We start from the raw sequence: 13,465 nt of genomic DNA on the forward strand, positions 1-13,465 counted from the left end.
AATAACAGGAGGTCATGTTGGACGACGAGAAGACCATGCAGCTGATGAAGTACTCCGGTGTGGCTAAAGTAATTGCTGCTCCGGTGAAATCGGAGTATCCACGATTCGACAATGGGAACTTCGTGGTGTGGGCGACCATGTTGGAGTGGGTGCTCGAGGCCAATGAACTCTGGGAAGCCGTCGACCCCGGCGGTGACGAGTATCTGAAGGGTGGTGCCTTGTATCAGAAGGATCACCAGGCTATCATGGCCATCTGCTCGGTGATGCCGGTGGACGTGCAGCAGCATCCAATCTCGAAGACATCAGCGAAGGAGGCGTGAGACATGCTCAAGACATTGCATCTAGGGCACTCGCGTGTGCGCGAGGCGAACTTGCAAACTTTGTGGAAAAGTTACAAGAATCTGAGGATGGAAGAAGATGAGACGGTGGATGCCTTCGCCATGAGGGTTGCTACGATGGTAAACGGGATTCGTGGTCTCGGAGAGAAGTTGGAGGACATCTCCGTGGTCCGGCGTTTCCTACCTGCCGCTCCACCGCGCTACATGTCGATTGTGTTAGCGACCAAGCAATGTGTTGATCTCAAGACTCTCACTTTGGATGATCTGGTTGGTCGCATCAAGGCGCATGACGAGCGGATGAAGTTGAGTTACGACGACGCGAAACAGGATGAGTACCTAATGCTTACACGCGCTCAGTGGCAGGCAATGGTTTTCAAGGAGAACAATTTCGACAAGGCATCCAGTAGCGGCAGAAAGTACCATCCCACAAAGGACACCGACAAACTGTCGGAGAAGCCAAAGAAGAAAAAGTTCAACAAGAGGAAGATCCGCTGCCACAACTATAATCTGCTCGGGCACTTCATGTCAGAGTGTAAGAATTCCCTGAAGGAGAAGGCGCTCAAGGCCCAGCTAGGAGACGAAAGTGACATGATTTTGATGTGCGAACTCGTGGACAAGGCGGATCTAGTTCTTCAAGCGTCGGCTAAAGAAATTGTAAAATAAAGTTCACTCTCAAGATCATGGTTCGGAAACTCGTGTCAATGTTACAGACGTGGAGTGTGATTGTTGGAATTAATCACCACATAGCCTCCCAAAGTTGTACGTATGTATGTCCGTTTGCATGTAGAATCCGAGTAGGACATCAATTAGCAGCCGAGTAGTATTGGTCTAGCTAGCCATGGACTACTTTATATAGGTGTGTGCAACAGCTCTGTAACCGAACCGTGGATTTGTGAATTAATACAGATCAAAACAGGCACGATACGTGCCTGTGGCAATACGCCGGCTTCGTGTGCGTGTGTGTTGAGTATCGGCCGGAATCGATGAATCGTGACTCGATCAGGTTGCTAGCTAGCTTCTGCTAGTAGCAAATAGTACACGTCCAACTAGTGGTGCTAGAATTTCAAAAAAAAAAAACTAGCGGTGCTAGCTTGGAACGTGCACGTCTAAGCCGACTTGGGGCAGGAACCAAGTTCAACCGCGTTGCTTTGTTGTTGTGATCTTTCTCGCCGTTGATCATCGTCGTCTTTGGAAAGTACACGACGTCAGGTCTGGGCCAATAATTGATATCAGAGCGAGACGTAATTTTAAAACACGTGTCAAAGTTATAGACTCAAAGGCGGCTGCATGTAGCGCCCTAGGAGCAGGAGCGCTCGGTCCCCCAGTGAGCCAAGCTAGGAGTCCGAACCCGGCTCGAGGCTGGCCAGGAATCAGCCTGAAAAAGATGGTTCGGCCGCCGATTACACCCTCCAAGAGCGAATGTCTAGGCGGACGTTGGGGCTATCCAGGTCATCACTTTTACTGTGGCGAGGCGATAGAAAAATCTCACGCGAGAAACTTCCCCAGGTAACACCTCCCTCGGTGAAAAATAGAGAGAAAGGAAACTTCCCCAGAAAGGCAGCCGTCGTCTCCTCCCATCCCAAACCCAGTAGTCCACGCCGCCGTCTCCTCCCATCCCAAATTCTCCGACTTTGCCGCGCTGGCTACTAGAGGAAGGGCTTGGACGCCGTCGTCGTCCTCGCCCATGGCGCGCGTCATCCGAAAGAACCCCGTCGGCTCCGTCGATCTGCTAGATCTGTCCAAGGAGAGGGAGAGCAGTAGTCGCGTTTGGACGCGAGGAGGGGGAGCAGCCAACCGCGCCCGGCCAGCGAGCACCGCGCCGCTGCGTCATACCTGCATGGCCTGATGGCGCCCGTCGTCGTCCAGGAGCAGGAGCTCGCATCAACGCCCGCCGACCACCTCTCCAAGATGAGCCGCTCGTTTTCACCTCGGTAGTTGATTCAGGTGTCGGCGACGAGCAAGGTAAATCATCTTCACTTGGTCACTTTGACTATGTGTTAGATTTGATCCCACTCGCTCTGACCCTCTTCTCTTATTCCCCAGCACTCCCAGCAACTCCTCCTCTCATTCTGCTTAGCCTCGCTGTCCGCGCCCACCGACAGTCCCCTGGTTGTTGCAGGTTTGTGAGCCTTCGAGGCTTCCAGGTGTGGCTTTAGTTAAGTTCAGCCCCCTACACCCGGGAGATTGGACAATTTGCCCCACTTTACTTGGACATTAGATGATTTGCCCCAGTTTACATGGATTAGATCATTTGCCCCACTTTTCATTTTTCTTTTGATGATTTGCCCTTTTCAATTACTGAAATCATTTTCGAATTTCTATCCCTTTTTCCCATGCGTAAAGACACAATTGCCCCTGTGGCTAATTTACAATTCTTCTATAATCTTCTCTGCTTTTGGACTGGTCCTAGTTCCATCGACGAGCTCACTATTCTCGGGACCCCACTATTCTCTAGTTCAACACCTTTCCCCTGTTCTTCATTCCCCAATAATCATACCACAGGAAGCTAATGGAGGAGGCCGACGACGGCACCTTGACCCCCATCTTGGCAGCAGCGGCCCCGCGCAGCAGCTCCCGCTGCAGATCGTCGGCCCGGTGCACGGTGGCTCCAGCTGCAGCTCCTCGGCCCGGCGAGGCGGCTCCCGCTGCAGCTCGGCAGCTCGGCGGCCCGGCGCGGCAGCTCCCACTGCAGGTCGTCGGCCCGGCGAGGCGGCTCCCGCTGCAGCTCCTCGGCCCTGGGAGGCGGCTCCCGTTGCAGCTCGGCGGTCCACCGCGGTGAATCCCGCTGCAGCTCGGCGGACCGGCGGGTACCCGGGGCTCCCGCTGCAACTCGGAGCTGCAGAAGGTGCGCTCGTTGCTGGTAAAAACTAAGTTCTTCTAGTGATTCATGGATTTACAATTTTTTTTGTGTCTGAGCTCATTGCGTTGCCGGTAATAGCCATGGTTGGACGACAGTGTTGATAGTACTAATTACCCTAGCAGCTGGTACTACTTCAATCATGGAGCTGGGTACATTGTATAAAATACTTCGTTCAGTTATCTCCTCCAGATGCTTCAGACTTTAATTGTATCACACTGAAAATATATGCTTCATCTATTGTTGGATCTCCTTTAGTCACAGGTGAGAGATCTATATATATGATGTGCATCCTGGCATATGCACTTTGTTGGAAATTGGCAGCATATAGCAGCTTCATAGATAAAACAAAATAGACCGACAACATATGTTCACTTAGCACATGGAATTGAGAGAATAGATCACACCGAAATCACAAACTGATGCCACAAAAAGGTTGCTCGGTTCAAATGAAATGATAAATTAATCCGAGTTTACATCAAGCAAAAAATATCTTTGAAATTTGTCTGAAATTGACAAATTTCAACACATCTCAGAATTTAAAATAGCAATTCAATGCACTAAGATTAGAGCTTCTTCCTCTTTGGGGTCAACTTTTTCTTGCATGTTGTAGAGCGTGAAGGGAAGTGAGAAGTAGGTGATGCTACAGAATCAATAGTTGTCCCACATGGCTGTGATGCATCGTCTCCAGCTATGGCCATAGCAAGCCTCCTGCATGTTTACACACCAATGTTATAAAAGTAAGATTTTTCTTTTGCATGAATCAAATGTTCATATGACAGATATAATAATTACCTCCTTGTGATAGGCCCAGGGCTGTTATGAAGGCTGGGAGGCAGTGTTATTGTTGTTGTGCGTGTAGGTGTCGCAACAACAACTGGAGCGAGCTCATGCGCAGACACGTCACTAGAAAGTTCAATCACACCGGATGTTACCAATGGTATAATATTTCTAATTTGATACTAATATAGACGAGATACTAGTGCATGGGTTACCTCTTTTTAGCTTCATTTTGTTCTCAAATTGCTTTCCTGTGCCCCAATATCCCACATTCTTTGCACCTATTTTTACTGCCAAATCTCTTCTTTTCTTTTTCCTTCTCTTTCTCACCTCCTTCTTGGCTATTTGTTTTGCCATTATCATCTTTTTTCTTCCGTTTGCTGCCACCACCACCACCTTCTTCAAGGCAACTTTTGATTCTCTGCTTCCTCCGTCTCCCAACAGAACTCTTTAAAACCGGTGGCACCATTTCGAAATCTATATTAACATGAGGCCATTGAGACTTGTCTATGATTGGTTCAATCTCTCCAGCATAGGCAGCCGGGAACCTACTCACGGAGTAGTACTCATGTACATATGGATGAAAATTTACATCTGCCGTCTCTATAAGGAATGCAAGTGCATGCTCACAGGGCTTTCCAGTGTGTTGCCATTCTAGGCAAGTGCACTCACGGCTGCCTATCTTCACAACATGCCTAAGATTATTTTTGCGAGTGTCCTTCACCTCACAACTTTCTCCCGTTGATCTTCCAACAACCAAATGGTCAAGTTGCCTAGTTCTATTATTTATTTGTTGAATGATGGCAGGCAATATCTCTCCCTGAAGCATTTCCCCAATCCTTCTCCTTCTATAAACAAGTATCATAATTTTCTCTCTTATTGCATCGGCTAGCTCATCCATGGGCAGCTCTTTTGTTCCTTTGATCCAGCTATTGAAGCACTCGGCTAGATTATTGTGAATGTAATCACATTTTATTTCTGTGTTGAAGTCGCATCTCATCCACTTTAAGTTATGATAGGTACACAAGTAGACACTCACTGCAGGTTCAACTTCAAATATCTTGGCCATATGATAGTTAAATGTTTCCAGACGATAAGCCTTGGCTGCTGGCCACATGCGACCAAAAACATCTCCATGAAACTTTTTTTTGAAGTTTGCCATTAGATGCCTAAAGCATTCCCTTTGCTCAGCTTGAGGAAACACAATTTTAACTGCATTCTCTAACCCTTTGCATGCATCAGTACAAATAGCTAGAGTTTGAAGATGTCCTATTGCCCTATGCAGTTGTTGCATAAACCAAATCCAGTTATCCTCGGTCTCCGTAGCAAAGAAACCAAATGCTAAAGGAAACATCCAATTTTGTCCATCTAGTGTTGTACATGCTTCTAATTGACCATTCCACTTTCTAGTCAAAAATGTGGAGTCTACACTGACATATGGTCTACAACCAGCCAAGAAGCCATCAATGCACGGCTTAAGTGCCATAAAAAATCTGCGAAAATGCACTTCACCTCTTTCCCTCTTGACATCAACCTCGACAATGCTACCGGGAGATCTTTTATCAATCTCAGCTTTGAAGTTCAATAACGACTGAAAGCTTTTTCCCCAGGTCCCATATAAACTATTCTTGGCCCTTTCTTTTCCCTTGTTAACAGTATGATACCCAATAGTACATTTGTACTCGGCTTGTAGCTTTTTTCGGAGCTCGCTGGCACCAATGTTTGGTTCAGTTTGAATATACCCCATTGCCTTTTCTGCCACCCATGCTTGGTCTGCCATGCTTGTTGTCACTGCAGCGGTTGATGAACACTTATGAGGCTTTACTATCTTGTTAACCTGCAGAAAACACAATACAAACCATCAGTTGCAAGTAATTTATAAAAGATATTTTCAACATAAAAAACTATTCATGTTAGATAAGTTTGTACCCTGACTGTTTTTCCATCTTCTGTTGTCCTAGTAGTTATTCTCCAAGGACATGCATTTCCTTTACAGTGACCCAAAAATCTAGTAGTGTCACTATCCTTGATCTTGATGTCAAACTTGCCTCTAATAGCAAATGTTCTGATGAGCATCCTAAACTCGTTCGTTGAACGAAACAAAGATCCTTCCTCTATCACAGGATGTTCCTTATCATACCAAAAGTGATCCTCTTCAGGCATATGGTCAGGCACAGGAAGAGCCGCACCAGCAAGTAAATCCTCATCAATATCAGCCACACATGCATCAACATCTCCAATGGAGGCTTTCATGGCTGCTTCAGATACAATTTTCCGATGCTCAGGTTCGTCATTGATGCCAAGCACCGAGCACAAGTTCTCTTCTGTTATAGGAACATCAATTTCGTCATCATTCATTGGTGCTATCTCAATCTGGGACCAATCAACACTTCCTACCATAGTTGATACATATGAATCATTACTAGCCACCCGCCGAGACCTACTTGGAAAATAAATAAAGGTTTTTAGTTATGAAGGGGACATAAGGGCATCATCTAATTAGTTACCAACTATTAAAAGTATGCTACATGTATGCAACTGCAGGAAGCTAAGGATAAGGAAGTCTATCAAAGTCTGCAATCAGTAAAAAAAAGGTCGCCGACATCCTGACTTCCATTCTGTTATGTTAGGAAACAAGTAAGAAATGGTTTAACTTTTCATTTTCCAGTAGAACTAAGATCCTCCTAGAGGTATTCATCCACATGGATTAAAGATTTGGATAATTTTAGAAGTTTATACTCTTGAATCCTGATAATCATATGTCCATCATTGTCTTGCAGTTGCAGGGGTTACTACAAGTGTAGCAGCGTTAGGGGCGGCCTAGCGAGGACGCATGGCAAGAGGTTCTAACCCTGCTTGTGGCACTGTGTGTGTTTGGGGTGGGGTGGGAGGGAGGGGAAATCATATACTGACCAATCTGGAGTAGATCGTGGTGATCCATGGACGCAAGAGTCGCCTCCCTGTTCGACAGTAGGTGGAATCGTCTCAGCGGCCATCTGTGTGAAGCTTCGCTGTCCGGGGGTCATTGGAGTTGATGGCTTCGTGGCCGGCGGTGGATCCGCCTCTCCACTAGCCATGAACCTGACGTCACAAGCAACAGAATCAATCTATGATTTGTGAGTAGCTGGTTCCGTTGGGTAGAGCCATGTAAAGAAAGTAGATACGATTTGTTCCCTGTTAATTAGTTGCTTCGGTTGGACGTGGCCTTGTAAAGAGAAAAGATCTGTACAGTACCAAATTGTAAATTAGCCACAGGGGCAACTGTGTCTTTTCGCATGGGGAAAAAAGGGATAGAAATTCGAAAATGATTTCAGTAATTGAAAAGGGCAAATCATCAAAAGAAAAATGAAAAGTGGGGCAAATGATCTAATCCCATGTAAACTGGGGCAAATCATCTAATGCGCAACTAAAGTGGGGCAAATTGTCCAATCTCCCAAACATGCGGTCAGCATGGAATATAGCTCAGGAGGCCAAGTTTAAGCCCTTGGAAGATAATCTGTACTCAGTTCAACTGTCCTGTTTAGGAGATTGGGAGAGAGTTATGCATGAGGGACCTTGGAATTTCCGAGGGATGCAGTGCTTCTTGCGGCTTATGATGGGGTCTCAAAACCTTCATCCATCAAGCTGGAGACGATTGACATATGGATCCAGATACATGATGTTCCTGATCTGTTTGCTCATTTGGTTACTCCACTAGCTGCAAAGGTGGGGGAAGTGCTATTCACAGAACAACCGTCTCATGATTTTGTTGGGAATTTCCATAGGGTGTGGATTCGGCTGAATGTGTTTAAACCCCTGAAGAACGCTGTATCTATGATCAGAGGGGGGGAGACAGATCTATAGGGTAAAGTATGAGAAGCTGCCTGATTGGTGCGCCGTGTGTGGTATGTTGGGTCATCTATATAAGGAACACGGTACTGGGATTCATCCCCCTTCGGCTCTAGTCTTCAAAGATTTACGAGCTAGCTGGGCCATGCGCGTGAGCCAGGGTCCTGGAGAGGGCCGAGGTAGGAGAGGTGGCCGTAGGGGAGGCCGGACAGGGGGACGATCAGGCAACCTCCGCGAGGCCGACATGAACAACTTCCTAGCTTATTAGGAGAAGGGAAGGAGAGAGGATGACATGGTAGTTGACGACAATGGCAAAGATGCTGATATGGATGATCTCACGAGGAAGAGGTTGGCTGGGCTGCCGCTGGAGGGTAATGTGCACAACAACACAAAAGGTGATGATGTAGATAAGCTAGCAATCGTGCCGATGGGCACTTCCTTGTCCATCCCCCCCCCCACACACACACACAGAGAACCCAAGAGGATCCGAAAGGAAGATGATGGCAGTGATGGACAGGTTACGGCAGTGAAGAGTTTGGCGGGCTCCTTCGAGGAGCGCCGCCGGGCCCAATGCGTGCCCTTTGCTTGAACTACCGTGGAGCGGGCAAACCCGCGGCAGCCCGAGAACTTCGCGAATTTGCGAGGAAGTTTTCCCCTACCCTACTTTGTATTGTGGAGACACAGATTGAAGGATCTAGGGTAGAAGCTTTAGCTAGTTCTATTGGTTTTGATAATGCTTATGCAGTTGATAGTCAAGGTAGGAGTGGTGGTATCGGTTTGTTTTGGAACAATGAAATAAAAGTTGAAATTCTTGGTTACTCTGTTTACCACCTTGATGTATCTGTAGAGGAGCAGGGTGAGGATAAGTGGAGACTAACCTGTGTTTATGGCGAGGCGCAGACGCACTTACGACACCAAACATGGACAATTTTGAAAAACATCAGTACAACAAGCAGCTTACCCTGGCTTTGTCTTGGTGTTTTTAATGACGTTTTTCGTCCGGAAGAGCACGAGGGAGTTGGTCAACGCAGCAATGCACAAATCCAGGCATTTAGAGATACAATTGATGTTTGCATATTACTAGACTTGGGCTATACTGGCCGTTTTTGGACTTTCGAGAAGAAGGTCACCGGAGGTACATACACACAATGCAGACTGGACAGGGCGCTGGTCAGCACGGATTGGATGGCAAGGTTTCCACTAGCAGCTGTCACCCATGAGGTAGCTGCTTCTTCAGACCACTCGGCACTGTTGTTTGATATGGGACGAATGAAAAAGCAACACAAAACCGGAGTTTCGTTATGAAGTAATGTGGGAGACACATGAGGGGCTCCATGATGCTCTAGTTGATGGATGGGATGCAGCGGAGCCTTGCCTGACAGTTGAGGACATGAAGAACAAGCTCCGGAACTTGGCGGCAGGTCTAAGCAGATGGAGCAATGATACTTTTGGTAATGTAAAAAAGGAGATTAAGCTCTTGAAAAAACAGCTGGATCAGCTGCGGGGGGACCCGCTTAGAACTGGTCCATCACACATGGAACTCAAGATCAACGAGCGCCTAATTGAGATGTACCATAGAGAGGAATTAATGTGGCGTCAGCGAGCAAGGATCCAGTGGCTGTCCGCGGGCGATAAGAATACCAGGTTTTTTCATCTCCGGGCTAGCCTGCGGCGAAAGAAGAATATGATTAAGGCACCGCAAAATTCCTTGGGGGCGATCGTTGTTGACCCTGATGAGTTAAAGGCAATGGCTAATAGTTTCTATCAAACTTTGTACTCTTCGGAGGGAGTTGAAAATATGGATGCGGTGCTAGATCATGTGCCCAGGAAAGTAACAGAGGAAATGAATGCGCACCTTAATGCCGAATACACGTCTGATGAGGTTAAGGCAGCATTATTCCAAATGTTTCCAACGAAAGCACCTGGCCTAGACGGATTTCCTGCTCATTTTTATCAGCGCAACTGGGATATTTTGTGGTGATGATGTTACAAGAATTGTTTTGAAAATAGTGCGAGGGGAGGAAAGCCCGGAAGGCATTAATGACACGGTGTTGGTCCTAATTCCAAAGGTAATGAGTCCTTCTCAGTTGTCTCAATTTAGACCCATCAGTCTTTGCAACGTGCTCTACAGGATTGCATCCAAAGTAGTTGCCAACAGACTCAAAATTATTTTGCCTGATATTTTATCTGAGGAACAATCTGCTTTCATGCCTGGGAGACTAATCACAGATAACATCATATGTGCTTATGAATGTCTGCACTTTATGAAGAGGACACGGTCACGATCTAATAGCTTTTGTGCTCTGAAATTGGACATGATGAAAGCCTATGACAAATTGGAGTGGCCATATTTGAAAGGTATCATGGCCAAATTGGGTTTCTCTCAACAGTGGATTGACACAATAATGGGGATGGTCTCATCAGTATCCTTTTCTGTTCTCTTTAATGGAGGGAAACTTGATTCATTTATACCTACAAGAGGTATCCGGCAGGGAGACCCAATCTCCCCCTACTTATTCCTAATTGCAGCAGAGGGCCTTTCGTGCCTCCTGAAATCCAGTTCTCGGTCATCATTCGTAGGTATTAAGGTGGCTCCAACGGCGCCCACCATTAACCACCTTTTATTTGCAGATGACAGCCTGCTGCTTTTTAAGGCTAATGTGGAGGGGTCAGAGGAAGTGTCAAACCTGCTTGATATTTATTGCAGAGCTTCGGGACAAAGGATAAATCATGAGAAGTCTTCCATTTTCTTTAGCAAAGGATGTCCAGATTCTACAAAGGAAGAGGTGAAGAATTCCTTAAACGTCCAAAATGAATCATTAAATGAACGTTATCTGGGTATTCCAACTGATGTAGGCCAGTCGAAGAATGGCACTTTCAAGTATTTGCGAGACCGAGTATGGGAAAGGATCAAAGGTTGGATGGAGAAATCGGCGGCCGGAAAGGAAGTTTTAATTAAGGCAGTTGCACAAGCGATCCCTGTTTTTTCAATGTCTTGTTTTCGTCTACCAAAGGGTTTGTGTGACAGTATCACATCCATAATTTGCCAATTCTGGTGGGGAAGCAAACAAGGTAAAAGGAAACCTAGCTGGGTTGCATGGGATATGATGACCAGGCCTAAGCATTTGGGGGGGTCTTGGTTTTCGTGATTTGGAGATCTTCAATCTAGCACTCTTGGCTAGACAAGCATGGCGGCTGATGGGATGAGACCTCACTGAGTGCAAAGGTGTTAAAGGCTGTCACTTCACTTGTTCCTAATCTGCCAGAAAGAGTGTCGGGCCTGATTGATGCTACTTCGGCTCAATGGAGAGAAGACCTGGTACGGTCTGTCTTTACTCCTTTTGATGCTGCAGAGATCCTCAAGATACCATTGTGCACGAGGAACATAACAGATTTTTGGGCATGGCATGAAGAGAGACGGGGTGTTTTCACGGTGCGTTCGGCTTACCGTATGATACTAAGAACGAAGATCAGCAGGGAAGGATGGCTTCATGAGGAAGAAGGTACTTCAAATTTACAGGAAAGTAAGCAATGGAGTACTCTCGAAGCTGCGGATGTTCGTTTGGCGTCTAGCCAGGCAGTCGATGCCTACAGGTGAGGTCCTCCACCACCGAAACATGGCCGACGAAAATACATGCCACTTATGCGGAGCCACAGACACATGGAGACATGCACTGTTGAATTGCTCGATGTCGAGGAGCATCTGGGCTTTAGCTCCCGATGACTTTATTGAAAAGGTGATAAGCTGCCAGCATGATAATCCGAAGCAGTGGCTGTTTGCTCTACACGATATGCTACAGTATGAAGAATTCACTCGCCTTGTGGTAACAGCATGGGCGATATGGAGTGCAAGGAGGAAGGCAATCTATGAAGACATTTTTCCTGTCTCCATACTCCACGAACGGCTTCATCATGAGTTACTTGTCAGAACTGCAGCAGATCAATAAGAGGTGACCAAGGCCGGTCACTGCGTCTGTGCCGAGACCAAAACGCTGGCTACCTCCGGTCCAAGGGAGTGCCAAAGTTAATGTGGATGCAGCGCTGTCGAGAGGAGGCACGTATGGTGCGGTTGCAGCTGTGTGTAGGGACCAAAGTGGCATATTTCTTGAAGCTTCGGTCGTTGGTTTCCGGCAAATAAATGATCCTCAAACACTCGAATCCCTGGCCATAAGGGAAGCACTAGCTCTGCGCGGAGGAGTTATACGTTCAAAGCATTCATGTGGGCTCCGATTGCAAGATGGTGGTAGAAGATATACAGAGAGGTACTTCAGCTTCATATGTTGCGGTGATACATGAAATCATAGAACATTCTGCTAGTTTTCAGCTTTGTAAAATAGTTCATGAATTTAGGAGTTCAAAATTTGAGGCTCACAACCTAGCGAAGCATGCTATATCTCCCGGGGGTGGCCGCCATGTCTGGTTAGGTCATCCTGGAGATCTTTCTTCCATCCCTGTAAACATTGTGACGGATTAATAAAAAGTTTCATGAGGTTGTCTAAAAAAACCGACGTTGTATTGATCTCGTATATACCGGCATCTCCACCAACGATCAATATCTTGCCCTCAAAAAAAAAAACCAACGATCAATATCAGATCAGATCAGGCAAAGAAAAGGTCTCCACGAACGATCTCTTGTGTGCGCGGCTTTGATGGATCCCGCGACCGCGATGATGGCCTGGCGGAGCAACAACAAGTCGCGGCAGTCCGGCTCTGGCCTGGCGGACCTCGCCACCCGCCTCACCAAGTGCCTGGCCGATGCAAACCCTAGCACCAAGCTCGTCTTCTCGCCGCTGTCCATCTACGTCGCCGTCGCGCTCCTGGCGCCCGGCGCCCGGGCAGGCACCCTGGACGAGGTCCTGCGCCTCCTCGGGGCGCTCTCCCGCGAGGAGCTGGAGGTGTCCATCTCGCGCATGGCCGACGACGCGCTCCAGGACCGGTCGAGATCCGGCGGGACGAGCGTCGCGTCCGCGTGCGGGGTGTGGAACGACAAAAGGCGTCCGCTGAAGCCGGCTTACCGCGAGGCCGTCATCGGCACGTACAGAGCACAGGCGGAGACCTTGGATATCAGGGAGAACGCGGTGGCGGCGGCGCAACACATCAACGCCTGGGTCGCCGAGGTCACCAGGAACCTCATCAAGGACGTCGTCTCTGCAGAAACCATTGACTCGGCCGACGTCGTGCTCACCAACACCATATACTTCAAAGGCAGGTGGAACCTGCCATTCGACTAGAGGGACACCAGAGATAGGCCGTTCCACCGGCTTAGACCGAACCGCCATCGACACGCCCTTCATGTACAACCCCGCCCGCCACTTCATCGCCGTGCATGATGGGTTCAAGGTGCTCAAGCTGCAGTACAAGATGTCCTCACAGCGATTGTTGAAATATGTCCCCGCAAGTCCAAGGGAAAGAACGGTGTCCAACAGAGTGCCGACTTTAAGAAAAAGGGTAAGAAGACCTTCAAGAAGAACAACAAGGATGAGGGTTGCTTTACTTGTGGTTCGATTGAACATTGGGCCAACAAGTGCCCAAACAAGTACAAGAAGCCAGGGCAGGACTCCAAGTCTGTCAATATGATTGTGAGCAACAATGAGAGTGGTGCATCTGGGTACGGTAATTTATTTGCTGTATTTTCGGTTTGGCCCTCCACCGATTGGTGGGT

At 47.6% G+C, this 13,465-nt stretch overlaps 1 long non-coding RNA gene and 1 pseudogene across 3 annotated transcripts; both read left to right on the top strand.

Annotated features, from left to right (window-relative positions):
* The first annotated feature begins 1,262 nt into the window (after positions 1-1,262).
* Positions 1,263-7,229, top strand: LOC123080571 (uncharacterized). Of its 3 annotated transcripts, none has more exons than XR_006438485.1 (5): positions 1,263-2,300; positions 2,382-3,935; positions 4,004-4,135; positions 6,520-6,612; positions 6,756-7,229. It is a non-coding gene; the product is annotated as an uncharacterized lncRNA (long non-coding RNA). The 3 variants fall into 3 exon arrangements; XR_006438486.1 differs by having other exon boundaries at positions 1,264-2,300; positions 2,382-3,198; positions 3,809-4,135; XR_006438484.1 differs by having other exon boundaries at positions 2,382-4,135.
* Positions 7,230-12,453: 5,224 nt separating this feature from the next.
* Positions 12,454-13,465, top strand: part of LOC123076544 (putative serpin-Z8) — a 62,494-nt pseudogene continuing 61,482 nt past the window's right edge.

Source organism: Triticum aestivum, chromosome 3D (genome assembly GCF_018294505.1).
Source record: "Triticum aestivum cultivar Chinese Spring chromosome 3D, IWGSC CS RefSeq v2.1, whole genome shotgun sequence".
Taxonomy (NCBI): domain Eukaryota; kingdom Viridiplantae; phylum Streptophyta; class Magnoliopsida; order Poales; family Poaceae; genus Triticum; species Triticum aestivum.